The sequence below is a fragment of the Rhinopithecus roxellana genome, chromosome 12 (assembly GCF_007565055.1).
Source record: "Rhinopithecus roxellana isolate Shanxi Qingling chromosome 12, ASM756505v1, whole genome shotgun sequence".
NCBI classification, from domain to species: domain Eukaryota; kingdom Metazoa; phylum Chordata; class Mammalia; order Primates; family Cercopithecidae; genus Rhinopithecus; species Rhinopithecus roxellana.
Genome location: NC_044560.1, coordinates 12340100 through 12348162, shown reverse-complemented (window position 1 = coordinate 12348162; position 8063 = coordinate 12340100).

Sequence of the window (8063 nt, the reverse complement as noted above, 5' to 3'; positions counted from 1 at the left end):
CCTCCTGAGTTTTGTCCTTAAGAAGTATTATAAAAGTAATTAGCTTTCTTTTCTTTTCAGAAAGTACAGTAACATCTCAATCAACCTGTTAATGCTTAGGAAGGGATATCATTAAATGGCTTGATCTTAAACATAATCAAATATAGATAACTAGTTCAAAGTCAGCCATTTATTGAAAATGTTAAGTCTAGTTTATACCTAACATTGATAATTGATGTGATATTCATTCTAAATTTCATGGCCATTGTGTGTTTGTTTCAGAAGTTAAGAATACAAAATTAGTAAGTCATGGTCATTGCCTTCAAATAATTTAGAGAAGATTGTAGGAAGCAATAAAAGATTTAAATAGTAGTGATAATCATCAAACCAAATGTTCCAGAAACACCATTGGAAGTTTGAAAGGTGTCCTGTGCTCCTAAGAAAATATACAGATTATAATTGCAATACATGAATAATGTATATGATTTAGATTAGGACAGCAGAAGAGTTTGTAAAATGTGTATATTCTGATTTTTTTTAGCTAACTAAAAAAATTAAGCTTAATGTTCACTGGATATGATCAAGTAACTTGATTTTTAAGAATTTTCACCTATCTAGTTCAAATTTTATTTAAAGAAAATATTAAAATGTAAAGGTGGAGTGATTGAGTGTGTTAATCTGAAGGAACGAAGGTGAAGGTAGGTTTCCTAATATTTTTATTTTTCCATTGCTGAAAACTTAAGGCTTCATGTGAGAAATCCTTGGTCAAAATTGAATTAATGATCACTTTTCTGAACCATTTCTTTCCTCCCTGAAGAAAAACAGACATACAGATGTTGCTTGGTTAAAATTGATTTACCAAAAATAACACTTTAATCCGTTTCCTGTAACTCATAAGGTTCCCTATGAAATCAGGCTGTTCCATTCCTCACTATGGTTTATGAAACTGGTTAATCTAGTGTCTGATATACATTTTTTGTATTATAGAACGTTAATACGTTTGACAGGAGTGACTGCTGAAGTGACTTCTTTAGAAAGAAAACAGATGATGATAGCTCCTATTTAAATAAAGCAAAAACAAAACTCAGGACTACATGTCTCCTAAGAATACATGGTTTAGCCTAGTATTCTAGCCTTTTCAGCTCGTTATTCTCTATTTATTATTTTTCACCTGTAAACATTTCCTTTTTTAAGACCAGCCAGGCACAGTGGCTCATACCTGTAATCCCAACACTTTGTGAGGCCAATACAGGCAGATTGCTTGGGCCCAGGAGTTCAAGACTAGCCTAGGCGACATGGCGAAACCCCATCTCTACAAAAAATACAAAAATTGGCTGGATGTGTTAGATCATGCCTATAGTCCCAGCTGAGGTGGGAGGATCACTTGAGCCGAGGAGGTTGAGGCTCCAGTGTGCCATAATGGTGCCACTTGTCACTGTACTCCAGCGTGGATGACAGAACGAGACCCCGTCTTTAACAAAAAGAGTTCTAAGACCCATAAACTGCCATCTGGCACTTTTAGCATGAGAGAACTGAGGTTAACACATTGAAATGGTTATAATTTCATTCAAAAACAAACTAATACTGAGTATTTCCGGTGTGCTGCCATTGTCTTAAATACCTTATGTTAACTTACTAAACTTCATACTAACCCTGTAAAGTAAGTATAAATGTGGATACTAGACACACATATTTTAGTCCGAGGCGTGCCAACTAGAAGTCGCCCATCTAGTATTGAACCCAGATAGATCTGATACCAGAACTCATTTTTTGTTTGTTTTACGAGATGGGGTCTGTCTTTGTTGCCCAGGCTGGAGTGCAGTGGCACGAATTCCTAGGCTCAAAGCGATCCTCCTGCCTTAGCCTCCCAAAGTGCTGGAATTACAGATTTGAGCCACCACGCCTGGCCCAGAACTCATATTTTAAACACCACATTTTAAACTCATATTTTAAACACTACTGCCTTCTGGATTTTACTTGCTCTGTGCAATCATATTAGGTAAATGTCATTAGGCTTCTTTGAAAAACTGGTTTACTACTCGCTAGCTGGTTATGCTAATGGTTTCTCCAGCCCAGGACTATAGGTGGGGCCAACAACTGGTATTCCAGAAATAAGAACAAAAATGATTTTCTGTCATGATATTAAGATTAATGATAGCCTCTCAATAGCTCAGAAACTTCTGTTTTGTAAACTGTGTGCTGTCAGTAAGTATAGCCTTCACTAATTGAACAATGCCCATTTTGAGACTTTTCCAGTTTCTCAAACTGCTTTTGTTGTGCTTGTGACTTTTGTCACACATTTACTAAACATTTTGTGATTCAACACTTTTGCCAGTTTCCAATGATCTCCTAGAGTGTTTCGGAATTTGTTTCAAATTGTTTTTAATAAAATTGAGCCAAGCTGTGGTATTTTATCTGCAACTTACTACAATTTTACGTGTAATTCAATTTTATCCTTAACTTCTTCTCTCCAGATTGGAGTTCTTATTCTTTGAAGTCAAAAGCCACTTTATTTCTGTGAATACTTCCTTTGCACTGTTTTGTACCTTCCCTGGCTTTCTATTATGTCTTTGAAGTGGCTACTGGAAGGTAATGAAGTATGCTGGGTGCATATATATTAACCATGGTTTTGTGTAGTGTTAATCATCCTTTAAAAAAAAAACCTTCCAAATTATCCCCAGTTGTTATCTTTCTGTTTGTGTGTGTGTGTTTTAGAAGTGAGGCGTTAGGCCGGGCGTGGTCGCTCATGCCTGTAATCCCAGCACTTTTGGAGGCCGAAGTGGGTGGATTACCTGAGGTCAGGAGTTCGAGACCAGCCTGGCCAACATGGTGAAACCCCGTCTCTACTAAAAATACAAAAAAGAAGTAGCTGGGCATGGTGGCAGACACCTGTAATCCCAGCTACTCGGGAGGCTGAGGCAGGAGAATCGCTTGAGCCTGGGAGGTGTAGGTTGCAGTGAGCCAAGATCTCACCATTGCACTCCAACCTGGGCTACAGAGCGAGACTCCAGTCTCCAAAAAAAAAGAAGTTGTGCATTATTCCCATTTCATTTCATGATTTGCATGCATCATAGAAGAAAGATAAAACAGGGCTGGACGTGGTGGCTCATGCCTATAATCCCAGCATTTTGGGAGGCCGAGGTGGGTGGATTACAAGGTCAGGCATTCAAGACCAGCCTGGACAACATAGTGAAACTCCATCTCTACTAAAAATACGAAAAATTAGCCGGGCGTGGTGATGCATGCTTGTAATCCCAGCTACTGGGGAGGCTGAGGCAAGAGAATCACTTGAACCTGGGAGGCAGAGGTTGCAGTGAGCTGAGATCATGCCACTGCACTCCAACCTGGGCGACAGAGCAAGACTCTGTCTCAAAAGAAAAAAAAGATAGAACCAGAATTTATTTCCTGGTAGATTTTCACTAACTTTGATTCCTGGAGAAAGGCTGTAGTGGAATTCATAAGCAAAGTTAAATGGCATCCTGATTTCCTGTTAACTTTGAGAAAATCTATTGTCTTTTTGAGACAGTCTCGCTCTGTCACCAAGGCTGGAGTGCAGTGGCATGATCTTGGCTCACTGCAACCTCCGCCTCCTGGGTTCAAGCAGTTCTCCTGCCTCAGCTCCCGAGAAGCCGGGACTACATGTGTGTACTACCACACCTGGCAAATTTTTGCATTTTTAATAGAGATGGAGTTTCACCATTTTGACCAGGCTGGTCTCAAACTCCTGACATCGAGTGGTCCGCCCATCTTGGCCTCCCATAATGCTGGGATTACAGGCATGCGCCACCTCAGCCAAGAAAATTTGTTCTCTGATAGTAACAGGTCATATGTATATCTTGTTGATTGAATAAATAGCCAGCAATATCAGAACTGGTACTTAATGACCTGGAAAGTATTAATGAAAGCCAGACTGGCTGTAGTTACATTTAGCACCAAGACCAACTTCAGAATTTCAAACGGATATCTATCTGACTTACAAGGTGCCCTCAGTTGTTTTGGGGTTCCATCTAGCTGTTTTCTGCCTGGGATTAGTTACAGAATTTAGTTGCTGTTCAGTCAAAGCCGGTGGGTAATAGCAGCAGTAATCTTCAGGTCATTTCAGCTGCCTTTTTTCCTCCCAGTTGTTATTCTCGATCCTTTATTTTTGACACAGTTGGATAAACTTCCAAACTGTTCTAGCTTTTGCTGGTTCTATTTAATCCATAATTCCGTGTTTTTTGTTGGCCCTATAACACCTCTTCCCATGTCTTTTTGTCCCTCATTAGGGGCTTCATCCACTGGTTGGGGCTCTACTGGATTTTAATATACTCCCAAGTCATATCTCTGACCACAGTCTTTTACTTTACAATCTCGTATGTGCCTCCAGATCACATGAAACTTGATAATGTTGAAAAACAGTTACAAGCATGTGTTCACTTAGAAACATGTAGTGAATATCAGTATTCCAGGCACTGGCACTGTGCAGTCACGGGTATACAGGGGGAACAGCTGTGAAAGGAAACAAAACCTTATAGGCTTAGCCATGAAAATTGTGAGTTTGGAAAGCACCTTTTGATCCCACCAATTGAAATCTTAATAGTTCTTTTGTTGAATTTTCTGTTAAGTCGTAGTGATTCTTCTCTGTGATGTCTTTTTCTTAATATCTCCAGTCATTAATCTAACATCCTAAGGTGATGGTTTTTAATGACTTGGAACAAATGTAGAAAAAAATACCAGATCAGCCATAAGCAATAACAGCTATAGTTTAGTACTTGCAGTTCTAATCGGTTGATTAGGAAACTTACATTAAAAACCTTCTTGGGGCCGGGCGCGGTGGCTCAAGCCTGTAATCCCAGCACTTTGGGAGGCCAAGACGGGCGGATCACGAGGTCAGGAGATCGAGACCATCCTGGCTAACACTGTGAAACCCCGTCTCTACTAAAAAATACAAAAAAACTAGCCGAGCGAGGTGGCGGGTGCCTATAGTCCCAGCTACTCGGGAGGCTGAGGCAGGAGAATGGCGTAAACCCGGGAGGCGGAGGTTGCAGTGAGCTGAGATCCGGCCACTGCACTCCAGCCCGGGCGACAGAGGGAGACTCCATCTCAAAAAAAAAAAAAACCCTTCTAGGAATTCAGCAGTATTTTGTAAGTGAATTTTATTTTATTAATTACAACAGCTTTTATATCAGATTCAGACTATATTGAATGTTAGAAGGTCATTTTTATGCTAGATATTCTAGGTACTGAAAATGCATCAGTGAATAAAACAGGCTGTCTCCTATGGAGCTAATGTTCTGTTAAAGGAGACAAAATTAATTCACATTTAGTCTGTTTGATATATTCCAAAATCCAAGACTTACAGGGTGGGAAGCACCGCTGTGGGCCTTAAAAGTCACTTCCTGGACTACCTCTTCCTTGTCATCCTGCCCAATCCCTCCTACTATACTATTTGTCCTACACAGTTGTCCTAATCATCACACAGACACCCACATGCCTACTATGTCATGGTGTCAAGTTTAAATTCTTGAAGTTTGAGACCTTTCATATACTTGGCATCTTAGGTTTCCTTTAAACCTTTTATCAATTTCCCAGTCTGTCTGCAGTTCTGCCTAAGACTTTTCTGTCGTCCTTAGGAAGGTTATGCTGATTGTTTTCCTAGTACTTTGGTCCACCTTGCTTTAACCCGTTGCTTTCTAGCAATTATTTTGGCAGTTACTTCATTTTCCTAAGACAAAGCATTAGAGTGTATTGTCACTGGTGAAATAATAGAAATATATGGTTGAGTCATATACAAAATAACTTATAGACTCCAACCAGTGGCCCTCTTCAGGGAGTATTTGGAATCATTTAAGTGACAGTTTGACAACAAATTTGGACTGAATCTTAATATCTAGATGCTGTGTGTAACAAAATCTGTAAATAGAAAATATAAAATGGTTAGAATTAGTCCATATGAGAGTTTACATTCAGAGGTTTGGAGGGTAAACCTAGTGACTCAAAGGGAACTTCTGAAGATTTCCTGCTCTTGACTATTACATAGAGCAGTCTCTTGCTTTATAGTTGTCAAAATCCCACTTCATGAACGCTCACAGACCAAATGGCAGAAAACAACCCAGTTGTTTTCCCAGTTGTTTCTATTCCTAAAAATTGTATAGGTGGGTACATACCGTATTCTGTTGTATTTTCTGAAAGCAAAGGTACTGTCATGTTCTTGTGGTCTATGTGCATATCGCTGTAGTTATCCATGCTATAGATAAAACTGTTGAAAATAATTACTTAATTGTGGTGATAAACTCCCTTAGACGGACTCTGTTAGACGTGCCTCCTGATGGTGTTCGTGCCTTAACTGTCTCTTGTAGGGGAAATTAATGTACGAAAGAAAGGCTTCTTGATATTTAGACCTAAGACTTGATATCTAATCCAACACCCTCCCTCCCCCATTTATAGGAATATTACTCATTTATTGAGTACTATTATATGCCAGACACACAAAGCTAGGTACTTTGTTTTATTTTTAGATCCACAATAACCTTGATTTAGGTAGTGGTATCCCTGTTTTACTAGTGAGAAAACAGGCCCAGAAAGGTTAAGTTATAATTGTATGGCTAGTTTGTGACAACTATAGATACTGCAACTAAAAATTTACCTTTCTGGTTTTTTTCCCATTCTTTCTCTAGAAATACATATTTAGCTCTTTAGAGCTAGTAACAGTATATTTTTTAGGTTAGACTTATTGTGGGAAGTTTTGAATTTAAAAACTAAAAAAAAAAAAAAAAAAAAAGTTATTCTAAAGGTTTAAATTTTTTAAATTTAATCTGCTGTTATGTGCTTCTATTACCCCTGACCTTAGTGTTGCAGGATACTTTCTTACCCATATTTTGTGATTGATATATGTGTGATTCTTTGTATGTACAAAAGCTTGAGCTTGAGGTTTTTAGAGGAAAGGAATAAAAGAAGTTAAGTTGGTTGAATTAAGTATGGCTTGGTGGATTTGGTTATTCCCACAGCAAACTTGAGCATTCAGTTTACCCATGATTAAGGGTGCTGATACTACATATAAGGGCGTTCTGCCTTCCATCTCTTTTCTAATATCAATAGTATTAATTGATGCCAGGCAAGAGGAGTGCTGCCATATTTGGGTCAGGTACTTTGTCAAGAGAGTATTTTGCAGAATGCACCTGAAGCTATTCTGAAAGTTAAGTATCATTAAATACGTTGTCAAACCCTGAAATTGAAATTCCAACCATTCAGGGAGCCCCTCAGGGAGATCACTGCTTTTCCCTTGCAAAAAGAAAAATAGTAGCCTATAAAATACTATTTAAATGTATGCTCTATGTCTAATTCTAATAGCTAGTATTTGTTAAGTGCTGAGTAAGTGCCAAGTGCTGTTCAAATTGCTTTCTAGGCTCACACCTATATAATCCCAGCACTTTGGGAGGCCAAGGCAAGAGGATTGTCATCTTGAAATTTTTTTTTTAAGTACTTTTTAGGTGTTCTTTTAAATGATTCTACTTTACAGATGAAGACACTGACGTGCAGGGAAGTTTAACTCACCTTTTTTTTCAAGTTTATAGCAGGTATTTAGTCATTGAGCCATCATTCAAATCATAATAACGAGTCTTTAGAAAATAGGGCCCCAGAGTGCTATAGATAAAAGGGTTTGTTTTGCTTTTTAACTTTGGTGTTGTCTCTTTCCCTTTCTTTCTCCTCCCCTCATCTTCTCTCTACCCTATGATCTGTTTTGGATTTTTCTCGTTATATATAAGCTTTAACTTTCGCTTTTCTTCCTTTTTTTTTCCCCCTTTATTTCTTTTTGAATGGTTTTAGTGTTTGTGGGAGCAGGAAACTCTGGAAATGTATTGATAAGTTTAGAAATCATATAAGACACTTTAGAATAATAATACTTCATTGTTTTAGAAATTTCCATTTTGAATTATGTTGTTTATGGGGAGGGCTATTAAAGTGTTCTCTGCCAATTTATGATACATTTTAGATTTCCCACTTTTTTTCTGGATATCTGTCAGGAGATGGTGTAGAGGTTTGGTAAGTAATACAGTTTGATTTTGTATGTCTCAAGGGTTACTCATTCAGTCACATATTCGAGT